General features: G+C 45.9%; 1 long non-coding RNA gene across 1 annotated transcript; it reads right to left on the bottom strand.

Annotated features, from left to right (window-relative positions):
* Positions 1-404: 404 nt before the first annotated feature.
* On the bottom strand, positions 405-24,339 carry LOC132813173 (uncharacterized). The gene is made up of 4 exons (XR_009643974.1): positions 24,255-24,339; positions 23,513-23,619; positions 18,964-20,016; positions 405-824 (listed from the first exon to the last, which is right to left on the bottom strand). It is a non-coding gene; the product is annotated as an uncharacterized LOC132813173 (long non-coding RNA).
* Positions 24,340-25,190: the final 851 nt, after the last annotated feature.

Below are 25,190 nucleotides of genomic sequence, written 5' to 3'. Positions count from 1 at the left end.
ATTTTGTTTTACAGTGGTTGAAAGTTTTAAAACTGTTATATTCAGACAGTTTAATTTATTTTCTTTAATTTTATTTGCTGTGCAAAAAACTTTTACAACATTTTAAAACCAAAATTTACAAACTTTGTGTTAAAGATAAATGTTAAATAAAATCCATCAAACCTTCCCTCACTGAAACCTGTTGTGGAAGTGCAATCTCCTGGAGAATCCCTGCCCACTCCTTCCTACCCGGGCTCCATGGCTATATACATACCTGGGAGATAGCAGCAGGAGGAGACCATTCAGCCTTTCAATCCTGCTCCACCATTCAATGGGAAACAGCTGACCATCCAGCTCAGTCTCCTGTTCCTGCTGTGTTCCAATCCCCTTTCATGACTTTACCCCGAAGAACTATATCTAGTCCTCCTTTGGCTTCACTGCCTTTTGTTCCAGTGACGTTGCTGTGTTACTGTGTGGGTGTAGGCAGGGGTAATGTGATGGTGCTGCCTCCTGGAGGATGCACTCAGCGTCCCTCATCATCCTGCAGTAACATCAACTGGGGTTCAACAACTAGAGATAGAAACCATTTCCAGGATATGGGCATCACTGGCTCAGCCAGCATTTATTCCCCATCTCTAGTTACCCTTGAGAAGATGGGAGTGAGCTGCTGTCTTGAACCATTCACAGTCCATTTGGTGCAGATAGACCAACAATGCTGTGAGGGAGTGTTGCAGGATTTTGGCCGAGTGATTCTCTATCTTTGGTTCTTCAAATGCTGGTTAACATAATCACAATCTGCACATGATTTTGAGATTTCAGTCTGCAAACCTTCACCATCTAGCACCCTGTATAAAGGAATATGTACAGATTAGAAATTCAGAACAGACAATTCTAGCTTCTCTGGAATATCTTATTCCCCTTTCTTCCCCCGAAGCTGTTACCCTCCAGCCCACTTACTCTCTCCCACCATTCTGACTCTGCTACCCCCTAGTGTACACCCTCCCCATTCTCATGGAGTTACTGATAAACAGATCCATGCCACCACTTCCCGTCCCTGGTTAGACTCTGCACCCTTTCTGGGTTCACTTCCTTTCCCTTCAGTTGCTGCAAGTCAATAATGTAACAGCAGAATGAAACAAAAGGAAACAGAAAGGGAGGTGGCAGATCCTGGACAGAAGAGGAACCTTCAGTCTGGGAGAATGGGTCAGATCCTTCTTTGTTTCCCATTTGTTGATTCCCAGCATTACAATGAATTGGGGATGGAGAGTGGTCCCACATGGGTGTGGTGACCCCCTAACAGATCAATACCAGAAGCAGATGCATCCCTTCAGCCCAGCCAATCACAGTGTGAAATACTTTCTGCAAAGTATACTTACCTAAAGCACATGCTCCAAAACCCGCCCACATTCTGTACATGTACAGTGCGGGGTTTCCCCACACACGTGTGGTCCCTGCCACAGGGATTGTGGGTGTTGTAGTCCCCAAGAAGCCACTGGAGCCCTGTCTCTGGAAAGTGTATGAAAAATGTGGACTGGAGGGTGTTGTGTATAGGATCCCCATTCAGACACACAGGACATATGGGCTGTCACTGGGTTTTACTGAGACACCTGCTTCCACAACCTGATTTTCTGATGTAAGGAATATAGATTCAGCCAACTGGGGCGTGGGAAGTGAATAGGAGGAGCAGATTTTAAGCAGAGGTGGCTCAATGGTTAGCACTGCTGACTCACAGTGTCAGGGACCTGGATTTGATTTTAGCCTTAGGTGACTGTGTGGAGTTTACACGTTCTCCCCGTGTCTGAGCGGGTTTCCTCTGGGTGCTCCCGTTTCATCCCACAGTCCAAAGATGTGCAGGTTAGGAGGATTGGATATGCTAAATTGCCCACAGTGTCCATGCCTGTGCAGGTTAAGCCATTAACCATGGGAAATACAGGGAATGGGTGAGTCTGAATGGGATGCTCATTATAGGGTTGGTGTGGACTCCATGGACGAATACCCTGTTTCTGCACTGTAGGGGTTCTATTCTAATTTCATGAAGAAGAATGTACCTATCTCAATGTGCTGTGAATCTGTGGAATTCCCTCTTCAAAATGCAGTGGATGCCAGGACAATGAGCAGATTTAATGAAGAGATACAGATGTTGAATTTGCAATGAGATGAAGGGTGAGAGAGAGCAGGCAGGAAAACCCAGCTGAGACCGAGGTGAGCTCAATCATCACCGTATTAAATGGTGGGGCTGGTTCGAAGGGCTGCATTGCCTCTCCTGTACCCAGTGCTCATCTTCTTATGGTAATAACTGGAAAGCTGAATCCAAAACTCACCACCCTCCCCAAAGGAGTCATGATTTGGAGATGCTGGTGTTGGACTGGGGTGTACAAAGTTAAAAATCACACAACACCAGGCTGTAGTCCAACAGGTTTAATTGGAAGCACACTAGCTTTCGGAGCGACGCTCCTTCATCAGGTGATTGTGGAGGGCTCGATCATAACACAGAGTTTATAGCAAAAATTTGCAGTGTGATGTAACTGAAATTATACATTGAAATTTGAAATATTCACCCACGGACAGAATACACACCTTCCCTTCCACATGAAAAAGGCCAATGATATTCAGATCGGCACGGATCAAGTAACTATCAAAACTGAAAATGAAGTTCAATTTAAATTTCTCATCTGCAAATCTGCCCTTTCAGTTCTCTACAACAGAGAAAACAAGTCACCACCGTTAACACAGGATGGAAATTCATAAGACAATTATAGTATTAAATTGCAGTTTCTTTGTTCCCCCAAAGCTTTAAATCTCAGTCTCACAATTTCTCTCTTCTGTGAACTGAAATCCAAAATAATCTCCTCACTCCTTCCCTCCACACCTAGTTCTAACACTCTCCTCTCTTTCAATTCAGCTTCCTAGCTCCTGCCTACAGACTAAAAACCAAAAAAAGGGGTGGCACGATGGCACGGCAGCCCCACAGCACTAGGGTCACAGGTTCGATTCCAGCAATCCAAAGATGCGCAGGTCAGGTGAATCGGCCAGGCTAAATTGCCCATAATATTAGATGCATTAATCAGAGGGAACTGGGTCTGGGTGGGTAACCCGAGGGTCGGTGTAGACTGTTTGGGCCGAAGGGCCTGTTTCCACACTGTAGGAAATCTAATCTAATCAAATCAATGAGTCTGACTCGGAGCCTCCTGGGTGTTGGTGAATCCTCCCTACACCTCCCAGGGCTTCCTTCTGGGACAGAACGGACTGACTTTTTCCCCCCAATCTGGAACCTCTTATTTATTCCCCTACTCCGATCCTCTGATGAGAACCATCCTGCACACACTGGCCAAATCATATCTGGTTGAATAAAAATGAACTAAAATGAATGTTCCTCTCCGTAACATCCCTGAATCTTCACCCGAGTTCTGATAACTTTCTGCAAAATACTCCCCCACTGATACGCCGACCACTTGTCCCGATACCAGGGGAGGGGCCATTCCCCTGGGACCTGTTCCCAGAGGGAGGAAGGGAGTGAGCTGCCAATGAAAGATCAATCCCACACACCCACAGCCGCTCTCCCTGGCACTGACCCACCTTGCACATACACCAACAATTGCCCAGCACTGCGCCCATGCACCCATGCACTGGTCTCCCCTCCTGCTGAGCATGCTCCAGATCACACAGGAGCCTGAGTGATTGACAGCAGCCACTGCCCAATAGGGTGGAGGGGGCGGGGCTGGAGGACTGGGACAATGGGATTGTAAACAATGAATGAATGTGGAGGACACTGGGGGATGGACAGGTCAGTGAGGGACATGAGCAGTGCAACAGCAGGAGGGGATCCTGGACAAACTGAGCAATGGGAGAGTCTAACAGGAGAGAAACTACAGGAAGGTTTTGTTTAGAGGCTCAGGCAGGGACAGCTGGGAGACAGTATGGCCTGGTGGCTTGGGCAGGTTTTCCAATCAGCCACTTCAAAGATGCTGTCACTCAACTTTGAACCTGATCCTCCTGGTCCAGAGGTAAGGACACTACCACCATTTCTTAGTGGACTAGAGGAAAGAAGGGAAGATGTTCTCCGTCTCACTCACATGGAAACTCCATGAGCTCCTACCACTTACTGTCTCTGGTGGGGATGGAGGAGACAGAGCAGATGGGAGCAGGGTTAGGGATATAGGGACTGCCTTTGAAAAGGAACTCACTGTGTTGGTGATATTAATAAGACTCGATACACAGTCACTAACACAAAGCTGGTGTACGTGAACTTTATCCAGAATATGAACACCCATAACTGGGTGACGCAGACTCCAATGTACAGAGTTAAGTCCTGTATACTATTAACAGCTTTGTGTGTGAGAAATCACGTCTCATGAACTTAAGTCAGGGCAAAAGGGTGGAAATCATCTACATGGTCTTCAGTAAGGCGTTCAAGAAGGTTCCCCATGGGAGATTAGTTAGCAAGGTTAGATCTCACGGAATACAGAGAGAGAACGAGCCGTTTGGATACAAAACTGGCTCAGAGGTAGAAGACAGAGGGTGGTGCCAGAAGGTTACTTTTCAGATTGGAGACCTGTGACCAGTGGGGTGTCACAAAGGATCGGTGCTGGATCCACTAATTTTCATAATTTATATAAATGATTTGGAAGTGAATATAGAAAGTATTGTTAGTAAGATGACATCAAAATTGGAGGTGTAGTGGACAGTGAATAAGATTATCTCAGATTACAACGGGATCTTGGTCAGATGGTTGAGGATTGGCAAATGGAGTTTAATTCAGATAAATGTGAGGTGCTACATTTTGGAAAAGCAAATATTAGCAGGATGTATACACTTAATGGTAAGGTCCTCGGGAGCGCTGCTGAACAAAGAGACCTTGGAGTGCAGGTTCACAGCTCATTGAAAGCAGAATCGTAGGTAGATAGGATAGTGAAGAAGGTGTTTAATATGCTTTCCTTTATTGGTCAGAGCACTGAGTATAGGAGTTGGGAGGTCATGTTGCGGCTATACAGACATTGGTTAGGTCATGCTTGGAATATTGCGTGCAATTCGGGTCTCCTTCCTCTCAAAACAATATTGTGAAACATGAAAGGGGTCAGAAAAGTATTACAAGCATGTTGCCAGGGTTGGAGGATTTGAGCTATAGGGAGAGGATGAATACACCGTTTTCCCTGGAGCGTCAGAGGCTGATGGGTGACCTTATAGAGGTTTATAAAATCAGTAGGGGCATGGATAGGGTAAATACACAAGGTCTTTTCCCTGCGGTGGGGAGGAGGTACGATGGGGGTGGGAGACAGAGGGGGGAGACCGAGAGGGGAGGGTGACGGTTAGTTTGTAGATCTACAACACAATCCTGTTCCTGTTTTCTCCCCATCCCCTTCAATCCCTCTGAAGGGCTCAGAGTAAGTGCACAGACCCTGGAAAATAGAGCTTTCGGGTGACCAAGTGCTGAAGGTTGCATTTGGGACGTTGACCTTTATTAGTCTGTGCACTTTATCAATAAATGGACCTGGGTTCAATTCCACTGTCCTGGATTCATGTCAGTGGCCACAGACACGCCTGTCTCTGACCCTGAGTACTGGATCCCCTGTCACTATAGCTCTGCCATTCTCCTTCCTCCCGTTCTGTGCAGCGGAGCTCTCTGTGGGGTCATGAACCTGGCTGTTGCTGATTTCCCCTGAGAGGCAACCCCACCTGTTCCCTCCCTTATAGAATCCCAAGCGGTGCACAATATCTGTATGAGAAGCGGAATGATCATGGGGAGTCCTGCACTCCCTTCCTGAGCCTTTTGCTTGATCTGATGGTCACCCATTCCCTTTCTGCCTGTGTAACCCTCACCTGCAGTGTGACTAACTCACTAAACGTGCCGTCCATAACATTCTCAGTATTGCTCCACAGTGAGTCCACTCTCAGCTCCAGGTCTGAAAAGCAGTTTCCCAGTAGCTGCAGATGGACACCCTTCCTGCACACACAGCCGTCAGGGACACTGGAAGTGTCCCTTATTTCCCACATTGTACAAGAGGAGCGCCCCACGGGTCTGAGGGCTCCTGTAACAATGTGTCTCTAGTTTCAGCTAGTTACTCCCATTAGGAGAATTTAAATGAGCAAAAACCTTCCTTCTCTTCCAACATTTCCATTATCATCAAAAGCCCCGATCTTTACTTAAGCTGACATTTTACACTTTAAAAACTGTTTTAAAAGAAAACACTCAGCAGGTATCGCTTACAAGTTGGCTGTTCCCTTTGGGAACATGTGAATTGCTGAATGGCCTGGACTAAAACTGAAGCTGTGGTTCACCTTCTCCCTGTCTCCCCTCGCTCTATTTACACCCAACTCCAAAACACTCTCATTGAACCAAGCAGCCCTCACGGTGCAGCCCTGTCATTTTCATTGTCTGCTCACACCTACACTGCCCTCAGCCTCCTGTCCTGTTCCAATGCATCTCAATGGGAGCTGAAGAACTGCATCTCATCTTTCAATTCAGCCCTTTGTAACCCCAGAGTCAATACGGACCTCAGCAGTTTCTGAATGAACAGACAGTTGTCAAAACCTGGAACATTCCACCCGAAATGGTGCTGGAATTTGAGTCCATAAGGAATTTTAATCAGAAGCTTGCAGGGAATTGAAAATGAGGAGTTTACAGGTTAACATCAGAAAGTGGGTGATTGGGTCTAAATCTGACAGTTCCTATGTAGAGACGAGGTGTAATTTGGACAAATCTGTGTTCCCTCTCAGGGCCCAGAATTGAGCACAAACCCAAAGGGTGATCCCTTGGAACATCTTTCTGCTTTTTGCTTGAAAAAAAGAGATACTTTCCCACAGACAGAACAGACACACCTTTCTCCTTCCCCAGTTAAATGTCAATGGTATTCCGATCCTGATGACCCTGCTGACGATAGAAAGTTGATTTTGAGATCCCTGTCTCAATTATTAAATAAAATCCTATAAAATGAATTCACAAAATAAAACTCACAGTCAGTGCAGGCTGAACAGTAAAGACAAATACTTCTCTTGGTATGTGTTTGATGTGTAAATGCTCCTCTTCAAATCACCCCGACCCCACCCAGGAAGAGGATATGCCCATGCGCCTCGCTGTACCTTGTCCCCAATAAAGATGGTGGCCATAACCCAGAACACATCACCGCCTGAGGCCCACAGCCGTTTTCCCATTTGCTGTAAACGTGGGACCAAGAGTTTCTAATTCAGGCCTAACTACCTGTACAGAGTGTAATTAAACCCTTCCAGTCTAAACTGATCCAACTCCCCTTTCCTCCTCCTGCACACACTAAGGGTCACTCTAGGTCCAGTGACCCTCACTCAGAACTGACTGCAGCTGGGAAAATTAGAATCCCTACAGTGTGGAAACAGGCCATTCGGCCCAACATGTTCACATCCACCCTCTGAAGAGTTTCTCAACCAAACCCATTCCCCGACCCTATTATTTTACATTTACCCTGACTAATGTACCTAACCTATACATCCCTGAACACTACGGGAAATTTAGCTTGGCCAATTCACCTTACTGCACATCTTTGGACTGCAGGAGATAGGGGGTAAAGAGTAAATAATAGGTGGGGACAGAGCCCAAAAGAAAAAAATAACATTTGGAAAGAAAGGAGTAGATAACAATCTGCTGGGAGGGTGAATAGCTGTGAATGGAGGGGACAGGAACCTGTGTCTGGCAGCAGCTCAGTGGAGGTGCTGGAAATGGCAGTTGATGATCTACGTTCTGCTGCAAAACAGACCCCGAGCTTCCAGCTGCCTGCTACTTTAACACACGAACCTGTTCCCTGGCCAACATCTCTGTCTCATGCTTACTGCAGTGTTCCAGTGAAGCTTGATGCAAGCTGGCAGAACATTCCAAAACACACCATATTTCAAGGACTGCAATTTCCCCTCCTACGTGGTCAACAATACCCTCCAGTGTATCTCCACCACTTCCCGCACCTCTGCCATTGAACCACACCTCTCCAACTGCAATAAGGATAGAACCCCCCAGTCCTCACCTTCCACCCAGATACAACGCATCATCCTCCGCCATTTTCACCACCTACAATCAGATCCCACCGGAGATATATTTCCCTCTCCATTCCTTTCAGCATTCCACAGAGACCATTCCCTGTGAATCCTAGTCAGATCCATGCTCCCCAACAACCCACCTTCCACTCACAGCACCTTCACTTGTCAATACAAGAGGTGCAAAACCTGTGCCCACACCTCCCCCTCACCTCCAACGGACCATTCCCCATCCAGCAGAGATTTTCCTGCACATCCAAACACCTCACCTATTATGGCCTTTGCTTTCGATGTTGTCTCCTGGGACACCAACTGGCGGAATGTTTCAGGGAGCATTTCTGGGACACATGCACCAACCAACCCCACCATCCTGTGGCTGACCACTTCAACTTCCCTACCCACTCCTCCAAGGACATGCAAGTCATGGGCCACCTCCACCACCAAATCCCAGCTACCCGACGCCTGGAGGAAGAAATTGGGACCCTTTAACCACAGAATCAAGGTTTCCTCATCTCCCCTCCCCTGCCTTATCCCAGATCCAACCCTCCAACTCGACACCACGCCCTTAAACTGTCCCACCTGTCCACTTTCCTTTCCAATTATCCACTCCACCCTATCTCCATTACCCTCTAACTACATCTAACCATTGCCTTCCTAGCCCACTTCCCACCAACACCACACATCCCTCTTATTTATCTCTCAGCCCTCTTACTTCCCACCCCACTCCCAATCCCGGCATTCCTGATGAATGGAATATGCCCAAAACGTCGATTATCCTTCTCCTGGGATGCTGCCTGACCTGCTGTGCTTTTCCAGCGCCACATGTTAACGCAAGTTGGAAGAACAACACCTTATCTTCTACTTGGGGACCCTGCACCCCTCTAGCCCCAGTATCAAAATCAATAATTTAGGTCCTGAACTCTCCAGTGTCCTAGCGCCATAGCCTCTTAACCCACACACCAGGCCTTGTTAGTACATAACCTACCATTACACATTAGCTATAGTTAGCCACTAACAGTCCCCATAAACAGCTATTCACCCTCCCCCAGCCAGATCGTTATCCACTCCTTTGTCCAACTGCTCCCATCTCTTTGGACTCTATCACCACCTATCATTTACTCCTTAACCCCGATCTTCTGCATATATACCAACATTTTTTTTCAGTAGCATCAGTTCTGAGGAAGGGTCAGCAGATCCAAAATGTTAACTCTGATTTCTCTTCACAGATGCTGCCAGACCTGCTGAGCTTTTCCAGTATCTTTTGGCTGTTGAGTGAGATTTACAGCATCCGCAGTTCTTTTGGTTCTAATTTACCAGGAATTTCTAATTCAGGTCTAGCAGCCTAAAACTGTGCGTTTATAAACCCTCCGAGTCCACAATAACTCAATTTCTTCCCCAGACTTTGCAGTCTCTCCCACTCCCTTCACACTCACTAGGTCCCCCCCACCCCCTCACCGTGACACTGCGCCTGCACAGCTCATGGCCATGTGTTGGCCTGCTGGACCCACCCCAATTCACTCCCATTGGCCGAAGGATCACGCCAGTTCTCCTATTGGTCTGAAGCTGCTGTCAATCACCTGGGCCCCATTGTGACATGAGTGGGCTCCTCCCAAGAGCATCGGATGCTGAGGGGTGACCTCATAGAGCTTTCTAAAATCATGAGGAGTATGGATGGGAAAAATAGACAAGGGCTTTTCCCTGGGGTGGGGGAGTCTAGAACGAGAGGGTGTAGGTTTAAGGTGAGAGGGGAAAGATTTAAAAGGGACCCAAGAGGCAACTTTTTTCACACTGAGATGGGTGCCTGTATGGAATCTTCTGTTTGGGGAAGTGGTGGAGGCTGGTACAGTTACACCATTCGGCATCTGGATGGGCATGTGAATAGGAAGGGTGTAGAGGGATATGTGCCAAATGTTGGGATATCTGGTCGGCATGGACCAGTTCGACCAAAGGGTCTAATTCCATGCTGTATGTCTCTATGACTCTGCCCTGGGATAAGCTTCATCATTCACAGTGAATGGGGCAGTAACACAGAGGACAAGGGTTTGGGGCTATTCAGCTGTACTGGCCGCTCTGGAGATGGTGCCAGTCTATCCCAACTCACCTCCCATTTGTCTGTAGACCTCCAAATCCTTCCTTAAAAAAGTTACATTCTAAATTCGTTTTCTCAATAACTACTGGATCTGCATCCAGCTGGCGGACAAACTGTTCCAGATGCTCAGAACTTAGTGAGTAATATAATCTTCACATTTTTAACCTGTTTTATTAGCCATTTACCTGAAGGTAGTTACTCAAAATTGTGACGTTAATAATTTCTCCCTCTGTCTCTCTGTAAATTAAATATCCTGGAAAGAAATCTGCTCCTGGTCGAAATTCCTGCCTAACCTTCTCAGCTCCAAGAAGAATTAGTTGATCTTCTGCTAACTCTCCATAAAATAGAAACCCATCTTAATTTTAGTAGTGCCATAAAGATGTACAGCAGAGAAACAGACCCTTCGATCCAAAACTTGTCCATGCTGACCAGATATCCTAAATTAATCTCATCCCATCCACCAGCTCTTGGCGTATATCCTTCTAAACTTTTGCTAATCACATACAACATCTCAAAGGCATAATTGGGTAATTGTACCAGCCTCCACACTTTCTCTGGCAGCTCCTTCCACACACGTACCATGTTCAGCTGGAAACATTGCCCCTTAGATCTCTTTTCAATCTTTTCCCTCACACCTGAAGCCTGTGCCCTAAGCTTTGGACTCACATATCCTGGGAATAAGACCCTGGGATTTCACCCTATCCTTGCCCCTCACAACTGTATCCGATGCTCCAGGGGAAACAGCCCCAGCCTATTCACCCTCTACCTATATAGCTCAAACCTGGCAACATCTTTGCACATCTTTTCCGAACCCTTGCAAGTTTCACAATATCATTCCGATAGCAGGGAGACCAGGACTGAAAGCAGAATTCCAGAAATGGCTGAATCAATGTGCTGTGCCACTGCAAAATGACATCCCAACTTCACTACTCAATGTAGTGACCAGTAAAGGCAAGTACACTAAACACCTTCTTCACTACCCTGCCTATGATTCCACTTTCAAGGAACTATGAACCTGCATTCCAAGGTCTCTTTGTTCAGCAACACTCCCCAGGACCTTCCCATTAAGTGTATAATTCCTGCCCTCATTTGCTTTTCCAAAATTGAGTATCTCATATTTATCTGAAATAAACTCGACCTGACAATCCTCAGCCCATTAGATTGAAGTCCCATTGTACTCCGAGGTAACCTTCTTTACTGTCCAGTGCACTTCCAATTTTGATGCCTACTGTAAACCTACTAACTATACCTCATATATTCACATCAAAATAATTGATATAAATGATGAAAAGCAGTGGACCCAGCACTGATCCTTACACCATATTGCTCATCACAGGCCTCCAGTCCGAAAAGCACTACCCTCCATTTCCAACCTTCCCGCCAATTTGTATCCAAATAGCTGGTTCTCTCTGTATCCCATGGTGTCTAACTTGCTAACCAGTCTGTTATGTGGAACCTTTTTGAATGTCTTTCTGAAGTCCAAGTTAGTGATGTATGTACAAAGCCATGCTGACTATCCCTAATCACTTCTTGCCTTTCAAATTACATATAAACCTGTCCTTCAGAATTCCTTCCAACACCTTGTCTGCCACTAACTTCAGCTCACCTGTGTATTGTTCTCAGGCCTTTCCTCATCACCTTTCTCAAATAATGATCAGGTCCCATAGATTTACTCAGCTTTCTGTATAAGACATCGAGTACAACCTCCTCTGTAATATGGATATTTGTCAAGTTATCACTATTTATTTCTCCAAAGTCTCTAGCTTCCATATCCTCTTTCAGTAAAAGCTGACATGAAATCCTCGGATAGTATCTCTCCCACCTTCTGTGGTTCCACAGACAGCCTTGTTGATCTTTGAGGGTCCCTATTCTCTGCCTGGTTACTCTTTTGTCCTTAGTGTTTTGTAGAATCTCTTTGGATTGTCCTTAAACCTCCTTCCCCCCCAAAGCTCTCTCACGTATCCTTTTTGCCTTCCTGTTTTCCCTCACGTGCACTCCTACTGCCCGTATACTCCGAGGGATTCACTCAAACCCAGCTGTCTGTACCTGCCCTATCCCACCTTCATCTTTTTGACCAGACTCTCAATTTCTCTAGACACACAGCATTCTCTACACCTACCAGACTTGGCTTTAACAGGAACATACTGTCCATGTACTCTTGTTGCCTCATTTTCACAGGCCTATGGAGGCAATCGCAGATGAGGACATGGAAACAGTCATTCTCAGTAAATAGGTAGTGTTGGGAAAGATAACAGCCCAAAAGTACATGGGTCTCCTGGCCGTGATGGAATGCATCCCAGGGGACTAAAAGAGATTGTGAAGGGTCTATTGTCCTTCCTTGCTAGAGGGATGGTTATGCTGCAGCTATACAGGATGCTCGAGAGCATAGCGTCAAAGTAAGGTGGTATCAGATTTAGGACAGAGATCAGGCCTGCTCCTGCTCTTATTCCTTCTGTTCTTCTCTTCCCACTTTCCAGCCGTCCCTTTATCTGGGGGTTGCAAAGAAATATTGAAAGTTCTCGTCTTGTACTGTCAAAATTCACCTTTGTCCAATTTTGAACACTAACTTTTAGATCTGATCTATTATTTTCTGGAACTATTTTAAAACTAGTAGAATTATCGTCAGAGAATCCCAAGTGTGGAAGCAGGCTATTCGACCCATCACATCCACACTGACCCTCAGAGTCTCCTACGTTACCCCTGGAACGCTGCATTTCCCAAGGCCAATCCACATAGCCTGCACATCCCTGAACAATATGGGCAATTCAGCCTGGATTATCCACCAAACCTGCAAATCTTTGGACTGCGGGGGGAAACCAGAGCACCCGGACGAAACCCAGACAACCTGAATAAGGTGATCATCCTGTTCTTATTTCCCAGTTCCACCCAAGTAATTTCAATGGGCGAACCCCCATGAATATCCTCCCTAAGCACAACAATGATGTTATCCTGAATCAAACACACCATTCCACCTTCTCTCTTATCCCCCTTTCTATCTTTCCTTTTACATCTATTCCCTGGAACATGAAGCTACCTATCCTTTCCAACCTAAGCCATGTTTCTGTAATACCCACTATATCACAGTACCATGTTCAAAATCCTATCTTAAGCTCAACTGCTTTCCCTGTAAAACCTCTTGCATTGAAATAAATGCAGTGCAGTGCTATCAAAATGACAGACTGATGGGCAGAGGGGGTGGGATGGCCCTATTGGTGAAGGATGACGTTCAGTCCCTTGCGAAGGGGGAGACACGAATCAGGGGATGTAGAGTCAGATGGGAGGGTGACTAATGTTATCCCACATTTCAAAAAAAGTTGGGAGAGATAAAACAAGGAATTATAGACTGGTTAGCTTGATGTCAGTGGTGAGAAAGATGCTGGAGTCAATTATAAAAGATTAAATTATGGCTCATTTGGACAGCAGTAATAGGATTCGTCAGAGTTAGCATGGATTTACAAAGGGGAATATACTGATTGGATTGAAAATTGGCTGGCTGACAGGAAGCAAAGAGCAGTGATAAACGCTTCCTTTCGGAATGGCAGGCAGTGACTAGTGGGGTACCACAAGGTTCGGTGCTGGGACCGCAGCTGTTTACAATATACATTAATAATATAGATGAACATACTAAAAGTAATATTAGCAAATTTGCTGATGACACAAAGCTGGGTGGCAGGGTGAAATGTGAGGAGGATGTTATGAGAATACAGGTTAACTTGGACAGGCTAAGTCAGTGGGCAGATGCATAGTAGACTCAGTTTAATGTGGATAAATGTGTGGTTATCCACTTTGGAAGCAAGAACAGGAAGGCAGATTACTATCTAAAAGGAGTCAAGTTTGGTAAAGGTCAAGTACAACGAGATCTAGGTATTCTTGTACATCAGTCAATGAAAGCAGGCATGCAGGTACAGCAGGTAGTGAAGATAGCTCACTGCATGCTGGCCCTCATAACAAGAGGAATTGAGTATAGGAGCAAAGAGGTCCTTTTGCAGCTATTCAGGGCCCTGGTAAGACCGCACCTGGAGTATTGTGTGCAGTTTTGGGCTCCACATTTGAGGAAGAGCATTGTGGCTATTGAGGGAGTGTTGGATAGGGTCACGAGGATAATTCCTGGAATGGCGGAATGATCATATGTTGAAAGATTGGAACGACTGAGCTTGTATACCCTTGAGTTGAGAAGAATGAGGGGGGATCTGATTGAGACCTACAAGATTATTAAAGGGTTGGACACTCTGGAGGCAGGAAGCATGTTTCCATGATGGGTGAGTCCAGAACCAGAGGACACAGGTTAAAAATAAGGGAGAGACCATTTAGAACAGAGGTGAGGAGAAACGTCTTCACCCAGAGAGTAGTGGACACATGGAATGCACTGCCCCAGAAGGCAGTGGAGGCCAAGTCTCTGGATACTTTCATGATTCCACTGATTGTGGATGGTCAGCCATGATCATAATGAATGGTGGTGCTGACTCAAAGGGCAGAATGGCCTATTCCTGCACCTATTGTCTATTGTACCTTGTCAGTCCGACCTCATTCTGTGCCTTGCCCTTGCCTGTCTAACTTCTCAACGGTACCAGCCTCAGGGTTACCTCCTTTCTCACTATCTCTTTAGGATTACCCCCACGCCCTCACTGGTTTAATGCCTCCCGAGTAGCACTAGCAAATCTCCCTGCTTGGATATTAGACACCTTCCAATTCAGGTGTAATCCATCCTTCTTATGCACGTCAATTCTACCCCGGCAGAGATTCCAATGATCCAAAAATGGGAATCCTTCTCCCCTGTATCAGATCCTCGGCCACGCATTCATCTGCTCTACCCTGCTATTCCTACTCTCACTAGCATGTGGCACAGAGAGTAATCCAGATATTACTACCCACAAGGACCTGCTTATTATCCTCCAGGCTAGTTTGCAATATTCTCTCATCAGGACTTCATCCTTTTCTCTGATGTCATTGGTATCAATGCACAGCGACCTCCCACTGATCATTCTCCCCTTTCAGAATATTCTGCACCCTCGGAGCCATCCTTCACCCAGGCAGTAGGGAGGCACCACCCCATTCTGATGTCTCACTGTCAGCTACAAAAACTGCAGTCTGTGCTGCAGACTAGACAGCCCCCTATCACCATCGATCGCATGAAAACAGATATACCTCACATTACACTAGATTCATTACACTAGTAACTTGGCTGTCAGTGTGATATTCCCCTGAGAGTGTGACCCCCGACGCTTTCCAAAACAGTATACTTGTTTGAGGTGGAAATAACCACAAGACTCCTGCACTACTTTGCCCTCCACTCCTCCCTTTCCGAGAGGAAACCCATCTACCTGACTGGATCGGCAGTTTTCCTACCTTTCTGAAACTGACACCTATCACACCCCCCGGCTCCTGTAAATTCTTCATTACCTTTAACTATCGCTCCATCTGATCCATGAAACCCTACAGGATTTACGTCCTCACTTCCTGCAGACAATCAGGATCATTGAAACTTTCCTTAATCTCCTACATCCAACAGGAAGAGCACATCACTGTACGAATGGCCATCTCTGCGCCTTAACACAGAAAAAGGTGCACAGTCTTACAGCTTTATAAAACTCTACTCTAGAATAAATTAGTACCAATATTTTATGATACATTGACTAAGTTTTTAAATATAAGATGTGTATTTAAAGAAGTAAACCGTCACCAAACTGAATGTTGTAGCTTTACCTAAATAAAACAAACTAACATTTATCTTTGAAGAGACCAAAACCTTGTGAGTCACAGATGAACAGCACTAAACAGAACCTTTGGTCAAATTTGTCCATGCCGACCAGATATCTGAACCTAATCTTATCCCTCTTGCCAGCACCTGGGTCATATCCCTCTAAATCATTCCTATTCATGTGAAGTACCCAAATGCCTTTAAAATGCTATAATTGTCAGCCTCCACCACTTCATCTGGCAGCTTATTCCATACACGCACCACACTCTGCGTGAAAAAGTTGCTCCTTAGTTCCCTTTTATATCTTTCCCCTCTCACCCTCAACCTATGCTCTCTATTTCTGGACTCTCCTACTCAGGGAAAAGACCTTGTCTGTTTACCCTATCCATGCTCCCAATGATTTTATAAACCTCTATGGAGGTCACCCCTCACTCTCTGATGCTCCAGGGAAAGAAAGCCCCAGCCTTTTTGCTCTCTTCCTGCAGCACAAACCCTCCAACCCTGGCAGTATCGTTGTAAATCGTTGTTGAACGCTTTCAAGTTTCACAACATCCTTCCGATTGACGGACAACAGAATTGCACACAATATTCCAAAAGAGGCCTAACCAATGTCCTGTACATGACCTTCCAACTTCTATACTCAATGCTCTGATCAATAAAGGAATGTATCCCAAACACTTTCTTCAGTATCCTATCTACCTGCAACTCTACATTCAAGGAAACATGAACCTGCACTGCAAGATATCTTTGTTCATCAACACTATCTAGGAGTTTGCCACTAAGTGTATCAGTCCTGTTAAGATTTGCTTTTTTTTTAAAATGCAGCACGTCACATTTATCTGAATTAAACTCTATTTGCCACTTCTCACCCATCTGAACAGCATCCTGTTATAATCTGAGGTAAACCTCTTTGCTGTCCACTATACCTCCAATTTTGGTGTCATCTGCAAACTTACTAACTATACCTCCTATGCACATATCTAAATCATATGTATAAACGACGAAAAGTAGTGGACCCAGCACTGATCCTTATGGCACTCCACTGGTCACATGCTTCCAATCTGAAAAACAACCCTCCACCACAACCTTGCCTTCTACATTTGAGGCAGTTCTGTATCCAAATGGCTAATTCTCCCTGTATTCCATGAGATCTAACCTTGCTCAACAGTCTTCCATGGGAACCTTGTCGAGTGCCTTACTGAATTCCATAGATCATGTCCACCTCTCTGCCCTCATCAATCCTCTTTGATACATCTTCAAATAACTCAATCAAGTTTGAGAGACATGCACAAATTCTTGCTGACTATCACTAATCAGTCCTTGCTTTTCAGAATACATGCGCATCTTGTTCCTCAGGATTCCCCCCAACAACTTGCCCAGCATCAATGTCAGGCTCACGGGTCAATAGTTCCCTGGCTTGTCCTTACCACCTTTCTTAAATAACGGCACCACATTAACCAACCTCCAGTCTTTCGGCATCTCACCTGTGACAATCGATGATACAAGATATCTCAGCAAGAGGCCCAGCAATCACATTCCCAGCTTCCCAGAGCTCTAGGGTACATCTGATCAGGTGCTGGGGATTAACCAAGCTGTACGGGTTACAAGACACCCAGCACGTCCTCCTCTGTAAGATGGACATACTCAACATCTATTTCCCCACATTCTATATTGCCCATGTCCTTCTCCACAGTAAACACTGATGCAAAATATTCAGTTAGTATCTCTCCCATCTCCTGCGGCTCCACGTGTGGGCTACCTTGCTGATCTTTGAGGAGCCCTATTCTCTCTCGAGTTACCCTTTTGTTCTTAATGTATTTATAAACACCCTTGGGATTATTCATAACTATTTGCCAAAGCTATCTCATGTCCCCTTTTTGCCCTCCTGATTTCCCTCTTAAGTATACTCCTACTGTCTTTAATGCTCAGGGTTTTTTTTTGGTATTTTTGGATTGGAATAAATGCAAAATATTACATCTTGATAAAACAAACGAGGGCAGACTTACACTAATTAAAAACAGAGCCTCGAGTAGTGATATGGAACAAAGAGGCTGAGGAGTTCGGGTCTTTCAAGTCTGTGCCACATGTAGACAGGGTGGTTAAGAAGGTGCTTAGCACGCTTACCATCATTGCTCAGATCTTTGAGTACAAGAGTTGGGACGTTATTTTGGATATTGGGAAGGCCTTTTCGGGAATTCTGTGTCCAGTTCTGGTCATGCTGATATCGGGAGGACATTATGTAGTTGGACCGGATTCAGAAGCGATTTACCAGGATGTTGATGGGAATGAATAATTTGAATTCTAAGCAGAGGCTGGATAGGCTGCGACTTCTTTCACTGGCGCGCAGGAGGCTGAGGAGTGACCTTATTAGATGTTTCTGAAATCACGGAGGGGTGGTTTCAGTAATGTGAACAGAAGGTGTCCTTTCCAGGAAGGGACACGATTCAAGACTGGGTACATACCTTTGAAGGTGACAGCAGAATGGCTTTAAAAAGTCGTTTGGGATTTTTTTTATTTTTGTTCAGGTAATGGTTTATGTGTGGAATGAACTATCAGAGGAAGTGGTAGCTGTGAATCAAATTACAATTTGAGGGTGGCACGGTGGCTCAGTGATTAGCCCTGCTGCCAGGGCCCCAGGTTCGGTTGCAGCTTTGGACAACTGTCTCTGTGGGAGTTGCACATTCTCCCAGTGACTGCATGGGTTTCTTCCAGGGGCTCCAGTTTCCTCCCTAATGAGAGAGCAGCCCTATGGTCTGGGAGGACAATGCTGCCTTTACCTTTTACACAGTGATGCCACTGTGTCTCTGGGGTGGGGAGAGGGAATGCTGAAGGGGGGGATGGGACACCACTCAGGCACAGTGCTTTGTCCTGGAGGATGTTCACTTTCTTTAATATTGTTGGGGGCTGCACTGATGGAGGCAAGTGGAGAATGTTCCAACACAATCCTGATGTGTACCTTATAGAGAGCAAACAGACATTGGGGAATCAGGGGTTTGGGGAAACTGAGGTCGTTCTCCTTGTAGCAAAGGCAATTGAGAGGAGCTGTGACAGAGGGGTTTAGAAAAGTTACACGTTATAATAATCAACCTTACACCCATCAGCTCATTATACAAGGCTTACAAGACACACATTAAATGTTTGGGAAGTTTCAAAGGAGAACTTTTATGTAGCAAATGGGATTCAGATGGAATACAATACTCACACACAATGCGAATATCCAGGTCCTGATGAACTGACTAATTCAATCAGAGTTTGGTGTTACAATGACTGAGATTACCATCTGAATGTCCACCTGTAGTATCCTGTAATACACGTTTATAAAAGCCATCACTGTCAGTTCAGGTTAGAAACTCGCACCATCCCCTCCTCCTGGCCCAGGATGACTGGACACATTACTCCTTGTGGAGGTCAGCAGTCAGTTCAGGTGGAAATCTATGTTGGTTTCTCGGAGTTTCCACCTTGGAATTTCATGTGACTGAACAGGGCAGATCTTTGACACATGGGACCGAATATTCCAAGAATCAGTGAGATGTGGAGAGCAGGATTTGCTTGTTTTATTTCCTTCCGTGCTGCCGCTGTGCCTCATCAATAAGACATGGGGTGTGAAAGGCTCATGCAGTTCGATGGGCAAGTTGTCTCCATTCTGACCAATGGGCAGCAAGCTCCTCCCATAGAGTATCTCTAAAAACAGAGCAACTCTGCATGCTTCACACTGCCCAGTGTTCCCAGTAAATTCTTCGAAGAATGGGGGTAGGGGGGAACTCCTGGAAAAGGCATAACTGTAAAGTTCTAAGAGGATTGTGAAGAGAGAGAGATACATAGGAGAAGGGGGCAACAAGTTGCCAGATGGAGTATAATTTAGGAAAATGCAAAGTCGGTCATTTGGGAGGGGATAATAAGAGAACAGAGTGCTATTTACATGGTGGAAACTGTAGAAAGCTGCACCAAAAAGGGACCGGGGGGTCATTGTGCAGGAAACACTGAAAGGTAGCAGATTCTGGGTCAGTCACGAAATCAAGGGTTCTGTTTCAGATTCACCAAGTTTAAGGCAACGCCGACACGAGTAAGGGGTTTCAGTAGCAATGGAGCTGGGGTGAGGTGGAGACAAGCAACATTTTAGAGATTGGAATTCCTGGTGTTTTTGATTGTGCAGATGTCTGCTCAGAAGGTCACCTTGGGGTTCCAGATATGACAAGAATGTTGTGAAGAGTCTCGTTCTACCTCAGACTGCACCCAGCGAGAGGGAGGGGCTCAGCTGGAAGGGAAAGAAATTTGTATTAGCATCTGAAGGTAATGTGTTTACCCATTACAATGTTTCATTGTAGGAAATTGCAGTTAATCGAGTAGTGGGAATGTGATAAGCAGTTTGGTAACTGAGCAACAGTGGAGCAATGGAGAGGGATGATGGGGAGGGAGAGCTGGGCATCGTCAGTGTACATGTGAAACCTCACACTGTGCTTTTGGACAATTTCACCTCCTGACAGTATGTCGGTGAGATACAGGAGGGACCAAGGATAGATCCTTGAGGGACACCAAATACAAGGAATTCAGAAAGGAAAGGGATTGTGGAGATGGAGCAGAATTTACAAATGATGGTGAGGTCAAATGTTAGTTTTTTTGCAGAATGGATGAGAAGGACATAACCAGGAAAGACAGACAGACAGAACAAGGAACAATACCTGTGATTTGGCGAGGGGGAGTGATGAGGAGGAAACAGAGTTGGAATGTCTGTAGTTTAGTGAGACTAGTAAAAAATCAAGATGAGCTCCGATAAGGCTTGACAAGAGACTGGAGAAAGATGTAAGTTTGGGACAAAGAGCAGGAACACCATGTGAGGCAGTTTGTCTCAGTGGGCTAGTGGGAGGGAGGGAAGCAGCAGAGGCAGCTGGTCGGATTGTCTCAGTCTTAGTGACAGAGAAACTCAGTGTGCTCCTGTTGTTGGAGAGAAGGATGAAGGAGACAGGATGATGGGCAGTGTTTTACAGAGAAACAAAACCGGGGTTAGTGATATTTAAAATGAATGAACAAAACTAATATATTTAACTTTTATCCAGAATATTAAAATGTACAACTGAAGTCATCGTTCGAATCCCAGCTCGGCAGATGGTGGAATCTGAATTCAAGGAAAACATAACTGGAATTAGGAATCTCCTGATCTCCATGGAACCATTGTCAATAGCGAAAAAAATCCTGCCATCCCGACAGTGGCCCAGCCAACTACTCACTGTATTAATCACTGCAAAGTCTCAACAAAGGAATGAAACTGGATGGACCACTTGGCATCGAACAGGGCATTAGGAAATACAACCACAGAATCAGCCCTCTCGACTCTGCAACATCTTGCTCACTAACATCTGTTTTTTTGTGCCAAAACGTGGCGAGCTGTCTCACAGACTAGTCAAGGAACAGCCTGACACAGTCATACTCACAGAGTAATCCCTTACAGATAATGGCCAGACACCAACATCACCATCCCTAGATATCGAGAGTGTGGTGATAGAAAAGCACAACAGGTCAGGCAGCATCCGAGGAGCAAAAGAATCGACATTTCAAGCCTAAGCCTTTCATCAGCCTGACCTGCTGTGCTTTTCCAGCACCACACTCTCGACTCTGATCTCCATCTGCAGTCTTCACTTTCTCCTGAAATTTCTGGATATGTCCTGTCCCACCAGCAGGACAGACCAGGCAGAGGTGATGGCACAGTAGTGTACACACAGGAACCATTTGCCCTGGGAGTACTCAGCATTGACTTTGGACACCAGGAAGTCTCATGGCTCCTGCTGATTACCACGTACCGTGCTCCCACGGCTGATGAATCAGTTCTCCTCCATGTTGAATAACACTTGGAGGAAGCACTGAGACAATAACATAGTGACAAGCCTACTCTGGGTACAGGATTTCAATTTCCTCTACCAAGAGTAGCTCAGCAGCAGGATTACTGACTGAGCTGGTCGGGTCCTCAAGGACATAGCTGCTCAACTGGGTTTGCAGCAGGCGGTAACCGAACCAGCAAGAGGGAAAAACATACTAGATCTTATCAGAATGAATCTACCAGCTGCAAATGTATCTGTCCATGACAGTGTCGGTATGAGCGATAACTGTTGTTATCCCACAGTCTTTTTGGAGACAAAGCTTCACCTTAAAGTTGAGAAAAACCTCCGTTGTGTTGAGTTCTTCTATCATCATGCTAAATGGGACAGATGTAGGAACTCAAGTTGGACATCTCTGAGGCACTGTGGGATTACAACAACAGCAGAACTGTACTCCAGCACAATCTGTAATCTCATGGATTTGTAAATCCCGCACACCCATCACAATGGACAGGTAAGGAGGGCATGCCATGAGCAGCACCAGGCATACCTTAAAATGAAGTGCCAACCTGGTGAAGCTACCAAACAGGACCATCTGCATAATCAAACAGCATCAGCAGCAAGCAACACAGCTAAGTGATCCCACAATCAATGGATCAGATCAGAGCTCTGCAATTGTGCCACACCCAGTTGTGAATGGTAATGGACAATTAAACAACTTGTTGCAGGAAGCACCACAGATATCCCCACCCTTATTGATGGAGGGGTTTCACACATCCATGCAAAAGATAAGATGACAGCATATGCAGCAATCTTCAGCCAGATGTAAAGGGGATGAAACATCTCAGCCTTTTCCAGTGGTTCCTAACATCACAGATGTGAGCTATAAGCCAGTTCAATTTAGTTCGAACAATATCCAGAAATGGTTAAGTAGTGTAAAGGCTATGGGTCCTGCTAACATTCTCGGCAATAATACTGACAGCTTGTGCTCCAGAACTTGCCACCCATCAAGCCACATACTGCTCCAGCACTGGCATCTACCGACAATGTGGAACATTGCCCAGGAATGTTCAACACAAAAACACAGGGCAATCCAACCCCGGCAATTTCCCTCTGTCAGTCCACACTCAATCAGAAGTAAAGTGATGGAAGACGTCATCAACAGGGCTATCCATCAGCAGCTGCTCAGCGACAGCCAGCTGAGTGACACTCATTTTAGGCTCCACCAGGGCCACTCAGCTCCCGATTGTGTTACTGCCTGATTCACAACCTGACCTCCAGCTGAATCCCAGTGGAGCCCAGTCCCACTCCAACACAACTATTTCTAGCTGATTCCAACCTCATCTCAGCTCATATACTGAAACTCTCATTCATCATGTGTTATCTCCAGACTTAATTGTCCAAACACACTCCTGGCCAGCCTCCCAAATTCAACCACCCTGTAATCTCAAGAAAAATTGAAAGCTGTGTTGCCCACGTGCTCACTTCTCCCCAAACATGTTCATCTGTCAATAGGATCCTATTCATAAGGAACAACAATTTAAAATTCTCATTCTGGATTTGATTCCTGGCTGTGATCATCCCTAGCTCCCTGCACCATACATCCTTTGAGGCCTCAACAACCATTTTCTTTGAGACTCCCAACGACTTGTTAATTCATTACTTCAACTATGTGGCTGATTCTACAGTTGCGACAGCACTATGGTCTGGAATTTGCAGAGAAAACCTCACAGGTCTGCTTTCCACCGTTAAGACCTGCTTTTTGGCAATGCTTTTGATCACCTGACCTAATATCTCCATCTCTGGCCTTATATCTAAAGTTCTCAACAGTATTTTTGTGAAATTATAAGCATGATAATAAAATTACAAACTGTTCTTGATTTGGACATTATCTTCAAATCATCACTGTTGCTGTAATGAATAATCTGTAATGTCTCTTACCCAACCACATTGTGGGAGCACCTTCACCACACAAACTGCAGCTGTACAAGAAAGTCAAACATCACCCTCTCCCCAGGCAACAGGGCTTTGGCATTAATCACTGGGATCTGTGGGAGGAGAAACACAGTTGATGTCTCAGGGAGTGCAAAACGGATTACAAGGAATGAAAATGGTTCAGAATTTGATAGTCAGAAATGGAAGGAAAATACACTTGCTTATTGGAAAAAAGAATTCTTGACAGTCAAAAATATTCAAGATAAAAGTAATCTGATAATAGAGCAGCACATGGTCAGGGGCTGGGCCACAGTGAAAAACTCGTTTACAAAGGGTCTATAAAAGTAATAATACAGTATTAAACAGACCAAAAATACCCCCATGGTTGGAGACTGAGGAAGCTAGACATTGACAAAGTGGTCCTGAGGGAGCCCAGAGGTGAATCAGAGCAGGATTGGCTGCTGTCGTCACAATGACACTATACCAGAGAGAGGCTGCACATGCGCCTGGCTGCACCTTGCCCCCTACAAAGATGGCGGCTCCGCACGTGTCCAGGGAATCGTTGTCCCAAATAAAGATGGCGGCCTCACTCAGGCCTGCAGCCGCTGAGGCAATTCCCCATTTACTGCAAATACGGGACTGAGACGTTCACATTTGAGTTTTCCGACATGCACAGTTTGTTTCTAAAACCTCTCCGCTCATAGCAACACAGTTTTTGTCCCGTTTCCCAGTTTATTTCTTGCCTTACCGTCTCCTTTCTCTCCATAACTTCCCGAGCATTCATTACAGCGACTCTGTCGGGCGCGAGGGTGATCACATGGTTTACTTTAGCTCCGCCCTTCATTCCCTGTGATTGGTTGAAGGACTAACCTCCCGCTAGGTCCTCCAGCTCCGCCCACCGTCCTTTCATTGGTCCGGTGCTGACATCAATCACCCGGGATCACTGTTGGCTGGAGCATGCGCAGTGTGTCCTGCTTGTGCTGAGATGTTGGGTCATGTGATGGGAGGTAACAACAATGACTGCAGATGCTGGAACCCAGATTCTGGGTCAGTGGTGCTGGAAGAGCACAGCAGTTCATGCAGCATCCAAAGTGCAGAGAAAAAGCCCTTCATCAGGAATAAAGGCAGTGAGCCTGAAGCGTGGAGAGATAAGCGAGAGGAGGGTGAGGAGAAAGTAGCATAGAGTCCAATGGGTGAGTGGGGGAGAGGATGAAGGTGACAGGTCAGGGAGGAGAGGGTGGAGTGGATAGGTGGGAAAGAACACAGGCAGGTAGGACAAGTACGGACAAGTCATGGGGATAGTGCTAAGCTGGAAGTTTGAACTAGGGTGAGGTGGGGGAAGGGGAAATGAGGAAACTGTTGAAGTCCACATTGATGCCCTGGGGTTGAAGTGTTCTGAGGCGGAAGATGAGGCGTTCTTCCTCCAGGCATCTGGTGGTGAGGGAGCGACGGTGAAGGAGGCCCAGGACCTCCATGTCCTCGGCAGAGTGGGAGGGGGAGTTGAAATGTTGGGCCACAGGGCGGTGTGGTTGATTGGTGTGGGTGTCCTGGAGATGTTCCCTGAAGCGCTCTGCTCGGAGGCGCCCCCTAGTCTCCCCAATGTAGAGGAGACCACATCGGGAGCAACGGATACAATAAATGAAATTAGTGGATGTGCTGGTAAAACTTTGATGGAAGTGGAAGG

Source organism: Hemiscyllium ocellatum, unplaced genomic scaffold (genome assembly GCF_020745735.1).
Source record: "Hemiscyllium ocellatum isolate sHemOce1 unplaced genomic scaffold, sHemOce1.pat.X.cur. scaffold_341_pat_ctg1, whole genome shotgun sequence".
Classification (NCBI taxonomy): Eukaryota; Metazoa; Chordata; class Chondrichthyes; order Orectolobiformes; family Hemiscylliidae; genus Hemiscyllium; species Hemiscyllium ocellatum.
This window is presented reverse-complemented; position numbering and strand designations above follow the sequence as displayed.